This window comes from Callorhinchus milii, unplaced genomic scaffold (assembly GCF_018977255.1).
Source record: "Callorhinchus milii isolate IMCB2004 unplaced genomic scaffold, IMCB_Cmil_1.0 Scaffold30, whole genome shotgun sequence".
Lineage (NCBI taxonomy): Eukaryota > Metazoa > Chordata > Chondrichthyes > Chimaeriformes > Callorhinchidae > Callorhinchus > Callorhinchus milii.
The window spans coordinates 532,996-546,170 of NW_024704771.1; positions in this window are offsets into that span (position 1 = coordinate 532,996).

Consider the following 13,175-nt stretch of genomic DNA (forward strand, 5'->3'; position numbering starts at 1 on the left):
TGAATTTAGTTGGATATTAACACAGAACACTCATTGTTTAAGCACTTGACTATCTGCTGCTAATTCACTGACTAATCAATCCTCAGACTTTAATTAAGTATAACCAAATATAAATGTCATATCAATTTAATGCTAATTTATTTTACGGGCAGATTAATAACATTCGAATGATAATATGTACAAAACTAAACAGAGCGACAGTCTACTCACAAGTGTTTGTCCTATTATTTCCTATGTTTTAATTAATCGACAGAATAAGCAACAATTTTACCGCGGCTTTCACATTCAGATAACGTGGAGTCCTGTAGCTCAATGTTAGAGCACTCACCTCGCAAGCGAGAGACCTGAGTTCAATTAGAGGCAGAGGGCAAAACCTTGGGCAAGTTTCCTTACTCCACACAGAGCCTAATAATAATCCCTCCAAAACAAAACAATAATAAATTGGTCACTTGAATCCACGACTGTTTGTGGGACGCTGCTGTGCGCAATTGGCTGCCGCGTTCGCCCACAAATATACGGTCAATTCACTTTACAGTATATTCTGTGAAGCGCTTTGGGACGTCCTCCCGACGTGAAAAGCGCTATATCAAATGCAAGGATTATTAACGTCTCAGACAGCCTGACATGGCGACGGGCGGTGGTGGGGTGGGTGCTGAGAAAGGAGGGGAGAAAGGTGACCGGAGTCAGGTGGAAAAGGAACATTCACGGTGGCTTTAATAGCCAGGGTGGAGTGGGAGAGACTGCGGGGTGAGGGTGGTGGGGGGGGTCGGGTTTAATTCCGACAACCGGACCAGAATCACTGAACACTCATGTGCAGGTGGTGTGCAATTGAGCAACCGAGCGAGCAGGCTGGCTGAGGGGTCGTGGGTTAATGTTCAGTGGAGTGAGCCCGACGCAAGGGACTTAGACTCCAGGAAAAGATATTCAAACTTGCTCCGGCTCCCAATCCACACAACCCATCCCCCGGCTCCAATTCAAGATCTTTTGCCCTGTTGGAAGTCAGAGAGAGCGGGGAACACTCAACGGGTCAGGCAGCATCTATGGAGAAAGGAAATCGAGTCAACTTTTCGGGTCCACGACCCTTCGTCAGAACTGGGGCAGGTTGGGAGGGAGAGGTTTTTAAGGACAAGTTGAGGGGGTGAGGGGTGGGGGGGGGGGCGGAGGTGGGGGCAGGACAAGGATGACAAGAAGACAAAAAAGAAGACAAAGGAGAGAATGTTTAACATTGATGGGTTAAAGAGGTGATAGTGGCGTAAAACAATTACGTGTTCACAATTAGCTGCTGCATTTCGCTTTACGGTTAGTTCACTTTGAAATGTGCCAAACTCTTTGAGACATCTTGAAAACTTGATACGTGATATCTCGAACGCAAGGATTATTATTATTACAGCCAGCCCTGGACGTGATAAAATATTTATTAGTGTATTGGCAACGTGGGGACAGGTCTAGTATCGAATATACTTCTCCTGCGTAATAATAGTAATAATAATAATAATAATTCTTGCATTTGATATAGCGCTTTTCACGTCTTCTCGACGTCTCAAAGCGCTTCACAGAATATGCTGTAAAGTGAATTGACTGTATATTTGTGGGCGAACGCGGCAGCCAATTGCGCACAGCAATGTCCCACAAACAGTCGTGGATTGAAAATGACCAATTTATTATTGTTTTGTTTTGTTTTTGGAGAGATTATTATCAGGTGGGTGGAGTAAGGAAACTTGCCCAAGGTTTCCCTACCGGGAATTGAACCCAGGTGTCTCGCTTGCAAGGCGAGTGCTCTAACCACTGAGCCACAGGACTCCACGTTCGCATGCGTTCGCCTATTATTATATTTTTTTTATTCCTTTTCACGTTTGTGATCAACATAAATATCATAGCCGCTGAGGGACAGAAGCCATGAAGAAATTCTCTGACGCTGGCCTGTAAACCTGGGTGTTGTATCTCAGCTGTAGTTGCAGTGAGGACCGACATACAGAGAGTCACAGGGCGGACTTGCACTGGCAATGGTTCTGTGGATGATAGTCCACATGTTAGAGATTTAACATTCTCACCCATACCAAACTCCGCTCCCCGATCACCCCAGTCCTTGTCAGACTGCACTGGCTGCCTATCCCAGAGAGGATTGACTTCAAGATCCTCACTCTTGTCTTCAAGTCGCTGCACTCCTCTGCACCCCCCCAACCTCTCTGACCTCCTCTCTCCTCAAAACAGCACCCGTTGCCTTCGTTCCTCTGGGTCTGGCCTCCTCCTTGTCCCCCGAGGCCTCCGCTCCACCCTCAGCGGCCAGGCCTTCAGCCACTATGCCCCGCGGCTCTGGAACTGCTTTCCTCACTCCCTTCGTCTCGCCCCCTCCATTCCTATTTTCAGGTCTCTGCTAAAGACCTTTCTTTTCGAGCGCGCCTTTGGTCACCTTCCTCCCCCTCCCCCTGGCTCGGTCCTGGGATCCGTTAGTGTGAAGCGCTCCGAGACGCCGTCTGGGGTGGAGGGCACTATATAAATCCAAGTTATTGCTGTTGTTGTTGTTCACCTATTTTCTTCTTAGGGACCTGCTCTCGGCTCTCGCTAAGTTAATGCTCTCAGTCTATGACGATCCAATCCTCCTGATCCATTACCGTCAATAGCAGCAGCACGGGACGTGTACAGGCTTCTTATTCTTTGGAAACATTTTAAAATCTTTAATTGACGGTAGAAGGAAAATCAAAATAAATGCTTTGGCAAAATGTCGAAGAATGCGTAAAGGTCTTCAAATAATCAATGTGTTTTTTTCTCTCCGCTTCTAACTAAATGCAGAACAAACCTGCTTAGTTGTTGCTATCATGGCACTAAATAAATGAATAAATAAGTAAATAACATTAAGCAGGAACAGGACATTTACTGCTGTGTTTCACACTATAGTTCATCGATTATTTATGTAAACCAATTTACTTTTACACTTTGATTTTTTTGCTGATGTTTTCAAAATCTTTATCTTCAGTTTTATTATTGTTCAATCAATATTATTATGATCAGTTTGAAATTGAAAGACATAATAATAATAATAATAATCCTTGCATTTGATGTAGCGCTTTTCACGTCGGGAGGACTTCCCAAAGCGCTTCACAGAACACACTGTAAAGTGAATTGACTGTATATTTGTGGGCGAACGCGGCAGCCAATTGCGCACAGCAATGTCCCACAAACAGTGGTAGATTGAAAATGACCAATTTATTATTGTTTTTGGTTTTGGAGGGAATATTATTAGGCTCTGTGTGGAGTAAGGAAACTTGCCCAAGGTTTCGCCCTCTGCCTGGAATTGAACTCAGGTCTCTCGCTTGCAAAGCGAGTGCTCTAACCACTGAGCTACAGGACTCCACATATTAAATCCCTTCATTTGTCAGTCTCTGAATCTCACTAAACCAGTGGATTTTCATTGCACCGAGCAGGGCTGGGGCTGAACAGGAGAAATTAGCCCCAAAACAGCTCCACTGGAACATGACAGTAAGAAGCTCAGTGTCAGATCTTCACTGTCAATCAATTTATTTTTGATCCGTAGAAAGAGAAAAATACCGAACTCAAGATAGGAACAGAATTTTTAAAATCAAACTAGAATTCAATTATTAACCAGACAATATTGACTGTCCTGCCCCTCCCTGACCGGCACATTTCGCCCATAAATATACGGTCAATTCTCTTTACGGTCTATTCTATGAATCGCTTTGAGACGTGGTAAGGCACTATATCAAATGCAAGGATTATTATTATTATACGATCGGCTCAATTATAAATCTAATTGATATTGGTTTGCACAGTCAGATGGAAGAAGAGCAACAGTATTCAGCATGTATAAGTATTATTTGTCTTGTAACCTTCCTTTAAGCACCAGTGATATTCAATTAAAAAGTAGCTTAATAGAAACTAACTGGTTTTAAAATTGTTTAAAATATTTAACTTTATAGCAGGAGCCACCATGTCAAATGGCAGAGAATTCACCCCAAACCACATTAGTTACAACTGATAAACTGTTCGTATGTAAATGAGCACATAAAATATACCGACAAAAAGCCAGAATATTATTTAATACTAATTCTAAAATCATCGAAAAAATTGCGTTACTCACATGATCAACAATCTGCTCCGAATTACAATACAAATCATCCATACACATTGCTTCAGACCGTTTGAAATACATTAAATAAAATATAAATAAAATATTTTTTACTGTTTCGCAAATAGCTTATATATCTGTACAGCAATCCAATTTCTACATAAAACTGTTTTTATTTGCGAATCATTTTATTTGGGAAAATGTTCATTCAATTAGTTCTCGTAATTTGTTCAAAACGAAATCCAACCTTTGCACATTTGACTATAGTTAAGATATATTTATGTTCGGCCAAAAAACAAAATCCTGTAAAATCTGGAAGGCTACTGATTTACAAATGATGCTGAGAAGAATTAATTATTTTGTTGGACATTTAAAAAAAACACCCATTAGCGTTAAACGTGATATGACACTGTGCAATTCAGTAAAGGGTATTTGCTTCTATTACAGTGGTCAGGAATAAACACATTCATCACCTTCCTTTATTATTCATAATAACACAAACGGCACATTGTGATTATGTTGAAGATATATCAGTAACCGATCACTTACATGTCAGCGTATGGATGAGAAGATAAGTGACTAGTGACCGGGACAGCATCGCAGCTGGACAGTGTGAGAGTGATGTGAGGGACATAAAGCAAGTGCTGTCAGTCACTACAGTCCTGTCCCTCCAGCACCTCACAACAGCTCCCCACAAACCAATCTCTCTGTCCATATAATCAATAGGTTGGCTGCTATGTATAAAAGAAATCTTTACTCTGATCAGATACACCAATGAGAGTGATATTACCATTTATGGATATAATTTGGTCACTCAATCCACGAGTGTTTGAAGCGACGCTGCTGTGCGCAATTAATCGTATATTTGTGGACGAACGTGCCTCGCCCACAAAATCTACAGTCAATTCACTCTACGGTATATTCTGTGAAGCGCTTTCAGACGTCTCGAAGATGGGATAAGGTGCTGTATCGAAGGCAAGGATTATTATTATTATAATTGTTATAACTATTATAATTTTTGTTTCATCGTGCTTACCCTAAAAGAGCAATGGCGGATATGTTGCCCATAAATAGAAATGGAACATGAACCAAACTTGTGTGTGTGCTGCAGGATTACAGATACTGGGGTGCGTGAGGGTGGAAGTGGTTCAATAAGCAGTCAGTGTGGTCAGAGTCTCCCATATCTTTCTTGTTTCCGTGATGGGAGCTGGATACAGAACTTTATCCAGATTCTTTGCCACATTTACTTTAAGTTACATTGCATTGCATGTAATAATAATAACAATAATAATAATAATTCTTGCATTTGATACAGTGCTTCATCACGTCTTCGAGACGTCTCAAAGTATTTCACAGAATAGGCTGCAAAGCGAATGGACTGTATGTTTTGCCCAAGAAACACGGCAGCCAATTGCACCAATATGCAGAACATAATGAGCTGTTTTATCTTGAACTAAACAGCAGAACCAGAGGACATGGCTTGCGATCGAAGGGGGATAAATTCAGAACAAATCTGCTGAAACACTTCTTCCGCGAACGTGTAATAAACTTGTGGAACACACTCCATAGGGAGATGGTGGAAGCAGAAAGTGTTGTTTGTTTAGAAAGAACAAATTAGATAGATTTCTGCTAGAAAATAATATCTCGGGATACAGTATATTTTTATAATCCCTCTTTCGGGTTATTGATTGGGAATTATTAAATGCCATCACGATTGCAGGAGGGGGAGGGGGTGAGATGATTCTGGCTCCTATTTAACTACCGAGACACACTCTCGCCTCAGCACACGAACCAGACCCTTGATGTACAGCCAAAAGTTTCAGAAAACAACTCAATTCAAAGTATAAAGACATATTTCGTATTTAAAAAAAAGGACGATGAGAAAAATCTCCTAACTGGAGGCGAGGCAGTCAGAGTTTGTGAACCCAAACATTGTTGAACCCTCTCAGCCTCTGTGTCTGGGTTCGGAGCTCCTCAATTTCAACACATCCACACACACCTCTCCCAAGTGAAGGACATGGTCGAGGTTTCAGTCATCCTGACTGTATTCACCTTGCAAATGTCCGACATGCGCAGTGACTCTACCACCTTGTCTCTATTACCACTGTGTGGATGATAGTCAACAACAACTTGGATTTATATAGCGCCCTCCACGCCAGACGGCATCTCAGAGCGCTCGTCCTTTACTCCACATGAACACATCGGAAACGCAGCCCACGAAAGCGTTTCTGCAAAAATAAAAGTATCCCGGTACGTCAAGAGTACATCCAAAAATACTGAACCCTTTCCTGTTTAATGTGAAACCCTCGCTCGAAATGGTGAGTCGGTTACAACCGGCTCAGCCGTTCAGTCAGTGCGGTTCCCAAACAGCTCAAACCTACAGTGGATTGACAAATTGCAGCAGATATCTCCGCCGGAATAAAATAAAATAAAATAAGCAATGCACCATGTGCGCTGACGCCAAGCTCCCACACAAAGATGGGCAAACGCACACACTCACACAAACACAAACACATACACAATCACACGCTCTCTCTCACACACACACACACAAACACATACACAACCACACTCTTACACACAATCTCTCGGACATCCACACAATGAAGTAAACATATGCCGCTTTGTGCAAAACCAGTCGGATATATAATCACAGACACACACACACATTCTCGGAGCACAAACCCATCTCGGCCACGAGCACAGGTCTCGGGGAATATCGTCACATCCTGCACAGCAACCGAGCAATTTCAGACAACCTGCAGCGGTGTGAAGCCTTCACGTCAGACCAAAAGTTACCATTCTCACCGTCAGCGAACAATCATTTTGTAAAACAGGTCTGAGCAAAACTATTCCATCATCAACCCAGTGGAGTCCTGTAGCTCGGTGGTTAGAGCAACTCGCCTCGCAAGCGAGAGAACTGGGTTCGATTCCCGGCAGGGTCAGGGCGAAACCTTGGCAAGTTTCATTACACCACACACGCACCTGATAATAAAAAGAATAAAAAAAAGATAATAAATCGGTCGCTTCAATCCGCGGCTGTTTGTGGGGACGCTGCTGTGCGCAATTTGGCTGCCGCATTTCGCCCACAAAATATACAGTCACTTCACTTTACAGTCTATTCTGTGAAGCGCTTTGAGACGTCTAGAAGACATGAAAAGCGCTATATCAAATGCAAGGATTGTTATTATTATTATTATCTCCTCCAGTAATAGAAGTGGTGTGATTGTGTAAAGCATACGATTGTGGAGTGATTTGTTGAGTTTTTAAGATTACTGTTAGGAGAGAGAGAGAGAGAGAGAGAGAGCACCAAGTGACCCAACACTCATATTGAATCTCACCCCTGAACCGCTACTGAGCCACAGAAGCTTCACAGTCAGCGGAGCAACTGCTGACACTCAGGCCTCCTGAGTCTTAGGGCTGGAGAGGCTCAGGGTTGAAGAGGCTCAGCGAGAGGCTCAGGGTTGAAGAGGCTCAGCGAGAGGCTCAAGGTTGGAGAGGCTCAACGAGTGGCTCAGGGAGAGAATAAGAAATCAGATAATATTGAGAAAAGAAGAAATAATGTAAACATTGCAATAGTTGTAAACTGGGACAATGTTGGAGATAAATTCCTCCTGAGTGAAAGCCTGTCCTGTGTATATACCAGTTCAGCTGCCTGTGTTTGTCCTATTGGTAATTAATATGAGTTCTGAACATAGTTTTCTGCTGCTCTTGAAATAAGTTATGTAACTACAAATAAGACTATTAATCAAGAAACTCTTCAAGAATTTGCAAAATTCCAATGTAAACCTGGGCCCAGGTGTAATTTCTCCACAATCTTTAATTTAAACAATAGTTAACCGAGATTTATTTCCCACTTTCAACATTTGTTGGATATTTCGGCTCGACTATGCAAAGGTCCTGCTTGTCGGCCTTCCCAACCCCTCCACAGGCAGCAGATAATCCAGAACTCTGCAGCCCGTGTCCTCTCCCGCACCAAACTCCGTGACCGCATCTCCCCCACTCTCACCCGACTCCATTGGCTCCCTGTGCTTCAGAGGATCCAAATCCTGGTCCTCACTTACAAAGCCCTCCATGGCCTCTCCCCACCCTATCTCTGCGACCTCCTAACCCCCTACCATCCCGCCCGCTCCCTCCGCTCAGTCGGCTCTGGCTGCTCCGCGTCCCTCGACCCACCCGCCCCACCATTGGTGGGAGACCCTTCAGCCACTCTGCTCCCAACCTCTGGAACTCCATCCCCCAATCACTCCGCCTCGCCCCTTCCTTAGCCTCCTTCAAGTCCCGCCTGAAGTCCCTCCTCTTCGACCATGCCATCGGCAACCCACCCCCCTTCCCCTCCCTTCCCTTTCCCCCCCCCCCACCCCCGACCCCAACTCGGGTCTGAAATGCTGTCACTGTCCAGCGCCTTGGGACATCCTCCCGACGTGAAAGGCGCTGTACACATGTAATCTTCTTGTCGTTGTTGTTGTTGTTGTTATGTGTCAGTATACAGTATACAGAAAGTGTGCTTGTATGTTCATTAAGTATGAAATAACTGCAAGTTTAAACCAGTTTCTCACGAGCTGTCTTAACCCAGGATTTTCTGCTCTTCATAAAATTCGTATCGTCCAGTTGGTCAAGTGTAGCTCATCAATTTTGTCTTTCTGTTGTTTCTGCAACTTGTCCTTCTCTCTCCCTCTCTCTCTCTCTCTCTCTGCCACTGTTTGATTTTCTTGTTTGGTTCCTTTTCTGCTGCTCAGTTGAAAGATGCTGCTGGTTTTCAGTGGGTGAGACACAAAAGCTCCTCATCATAGAAGCTGCTCAGTTCCTCTGCTGTAATCTCTAGACTCAAACAATTGCTATAACTGTGCGTTGATAACCTCCAACAACTCTTGTCTCAAATGTTCTTGACTCTGCCCTGATTGTCCATAACCTCCACAGTCTCTGAGCTCCAATGTTTGTGCCCTACCCTGGGTACCCTTGGCTCCTGAGTCGCTGAGCTCCAATATCTCCGCTTTTGTTCGGTTGTCTCGCACGTGTGTCCTTCATGGCGAATATTGTAAAATGTTTTATATATTTCCTTTCCCCTTTCTGAAATAAACACAGTTTTAATCTTATCTCTCCTTCCCTCATTTCCTCCCTCTACTCGTTTGCTTTCTGACTTTGGTTTAGACTAAATAATGCGATGCTTCACCAACATGTGGGGGACTATCTCCAGTTGCAGATGTTGGGAAATTTGCTGATATCACTGTGATTGGGTTTGTTGTCCATTCAAGCAAAAAGACAATCTTGAAAGTTGACACGTAAAAGAATCTTCTCTGAACTCTGCCTTTCCCAATCCCCTCTTCCGACTTTATCCCAAAGACAAGTTATCAGCCTTCTCTCTCATGTGCTTTATCCTTTTCTCTCTCCCTCACACAAATGGTGTATACTTAGTGTATTTGCCCTTGTCTGTCTCTCCTCTCCATACCAGCGGTATTGATGATTATATTTTTTCCATATTTCAGTTCATGTTTTCTTGTCATGAATAATGTGCTCAATTTCTTTGTTGGAAACTTATTTTGGTTTGATAGTTTTTCTAATTTTCGCTTGAATGTTTTTTTCTTTTTTCTACACCGTATATTGCAGATACCAACTGGCAGATGCACACATTCACAGAGCACATGAGCCCTATGGTGAGATACAGGGAGAGATACTGAGCTGTCTATGGTCTGTTTGTATCGAGGCAGATGGGGTTTGTTATGAGTGTGACATTGAATGTCTTCACCGATTCGTTGACTCGTCGCTTCTGGTTATGTAAGAAATCAATATCAGCACAGCTGTGTCTCAGAGCGCTGCACAGGATGTCCTGTGAAGTGGCACACAGTTAGCACAGCAATGTCCCGCAAACAGCAGTGTGGAGGGAGTGACGAGTTGTATTTGGGGGAATTGTAAACGGAAAGGAGAAACTCCCTTGACTTCGGAATAGTGCCACAGAATTATTAACGTCCACCAGCCCAGGCACTTCTGACAAAGTAGCGCTTTCCCAACACTGTCGCCGAGGGGCAGTGGAGGCAATATCAGTTTCCAGTCCCATGTACCATTGTATGCCATTCAGCCGTTCTGCCGTTGACTTAATTCCAACACCAACGAGACCTCACCCCATCCACTCCCACCATTTTGCTCTCGCTCGCTGGAGCTCTATCCCAGAGCCACTGCATTTGCCATTCAATACCCTTTATCCTGAAGTTTGTCTCTTTAGTTATACTGTATACAGATATATATGAAAAGACAAAATGACATTGGTTAGGGTGAAGGGCAGATGAAAGAGATTGAAAAGATTGTTGTTTAAAAACATGATGAACCGAATTATTCTGGTTCTGCAATATTCTGCAATTCTGGTTTGAAGGCTTGAAATTTAATTTAAATTGGTCTCCAGCATCTGTGACACACACCGGCTCAGGATACAGTCACGCTCATCACAAACCCCAAATGTAAGGGTTAATAAATGTTCTTCACAAAATAAACATGTCAGTTCAGCTCAGCAGAACTGCAGTTGTCCTATTATTTAGTATTGTTGCCTCATTTTAGCAAAGACTCAATGATTAACGGTTATGAACCTTCTCAAGAATCACCTTCATTTACTTCTGTAAGAGATGCAATCATTTTAAATAGCAAGAAGAGGAAGATTCACTTATATTAATTGTTTTTCAGATATTAGTCGGAGTATTTGGTATAGATTTTGTCCCCATTTTGATAAGAACATCTGAATCACGGTGTGCGTGGAAGAGATTTAATTGGATGTTAATGGGGGTGGATGGGGACAGTTTGATCTATGGTCAGAGAGGGGAAGAATTGGCTTTATTTGCTTTCAGAAGTACTTGTAAGGAGACTGCATTGATATCTTTAAAATTATGAATATTTTTTGATAAGTCACTGAGAGATGGCTTCAACTGATATGTGATTCCGGGTCTGGAGGACATAGAATCACAGAACCTCACAGAACAGAAGGATTGCAGACTCTTCGGCCCATCGTGCCTGTGTTGGCTCTTGAATGCGCATGTGGATGACATCCGACTCTATCTCTCTGCTTCCACCCCCGACTCCAGAGCCACTGCTGTCCTGACAGAATGTCTGTCAACTGCTGGATGAGAAGCTAACTTTCTACAGTTGAATGTCAACGAGTCTGAGGCCCTCCTGATCGCCTCCACACCTCAGGCGCTGACAGCATCACCGTCGAAGGATTCACACTCCGCCTCACCGAGCCAGTCAGGGACCTCGGCCCTTCCCTGGCATTTCTATTTCACATCTGTGCCGTGAGCCACCCCCACCCCCCCACCCACCCACCCCGCCTGCCCCCACCCACACAGCATCGCCCGGCTCCACCGCCGACTCACACCCACAGACCATTTTGAAACCCGCACACACACTTTCAGCACACGGCTCTGCTATCCCAGCACTCCCACCCTCGCCTGGCTCCTCTGACGCCCCGTCCCACAGGAGATGTCCTGGCCTTCAAGGCGCTCCATGGCCTTGACCCGTCCTACATCTGTGACTTCCTATCACAGCATCAACCTGTCCGCTCCCTCCATCCAGCAGGCTCCAGCTTCTCCACGTCCTCTGCCCAGCCTGCCCCATCATCGGCTGTCGGGCCTTCAGCCACTCTACGCAACCCCCCTCTCCCTCGCCTCTCTCCCTCCCTTGCCCTCTTCAAAGGGTATCTCTAGACCGTTCTATTCAACTGCACTTTTGACCATCTCCCGCAGCCCCTTCACCCCCTGCAACGATCCCACAAACCTCTGATCAGGTACAAGTCCCTGACTGTCCAGCGCCTTGCCCTCCCGACGTGAAAGGCGGTGCGTAAATGTAATTTGTTATTGTGCTACATGTATCTGAAGGAACTAACCTCCAGTGGTACGGGGCAAGACAAGTGAATTAGACTAAATAGATTTTACTTCCAAGACCACAGTGAACACATGTCTTTCTTCTGTGCTATACATTTTTAAGTTTGTATGGTGCCTTTTTGGGGGGAGTAAAGAGTTACATTTGCAACCGTTGTCAGATAACATCTGAGCTGCTGTTTATTTCCTGCTTTAAACCGTATGTGTGTGTGCGTGTGTGAGACAGAGCGGGTGAGGACTGACAACAAAAACTACAGAGACAGATCACACAGAGAGATAAAACTGACTTTACTTATCGTAAGCTGCACCACAAATGTTTTGCTACAGGATCTGGATGTGGGACCTGTGTGGTTGAAGTAAATAACGGCGAAATTAATAGATTAGATTGGGTATCTAAATCCACTATTATTACTTTGTAGATAATGAACAACGATGCCAGTATAGGGCAGTCCACCAGCAAAAAATAAAATATATAACAACAACAGATCATTCCAGAGTGTTTCTGTAGTATAATCACAGGCCTCTCAAACACTGTAGATCAAATCACTGAGGGATTTAAACCTCAGAGTCGAATATGCTGACAATTGAGTCAGTCTTATAATAATAATATATAATCCTTGATTTTGATATAGCACTTTTCACGTCTTCTCGACGTCTCAAAGCGCTTCCAAGAATAGACTGTAAAGTGAATTGACCGTATATTTGTGGGCGAAACGCGGCAGCCAATTGCGCACAGCAGCGTCCCCACAAACAGTCGTGGATTGACGTGACCAATTTATTATTGTTTTGTTTCTTGGAGGGATTATTATTAGGCATGTGGAGTAAGGAAACTTGCCCAAGGTTTTGCCCAGGTGTCTCGCTTGCAAGGCGAGTACTCTAACCACTGAGCTACAGGACTCCACCATGTCTGACCCCACATGTCTGCCCACCAGAAGTTCCTCACCAGAATATGTGTGACAATCATTTGATCACATATATTAGGCCTTTTCTACAGAACAGTGGCACATTAACACATTATTAAATCAAATGGTTGTAATATTTACCTAATTTAGTTTAACATTGTTTTCACATGACCATTTTATTGAAATAAAACTTGGATTTTGTTGTCATTTCTACTCCTTAGCTTGTGATGAATTAATATTTAGCACAAAACCAATCAATAACTGCTCAGCAGTGATGCCAATCACCATATCATTGTCAATGCCCCTTGTAAATGGATTTACACCGATCGA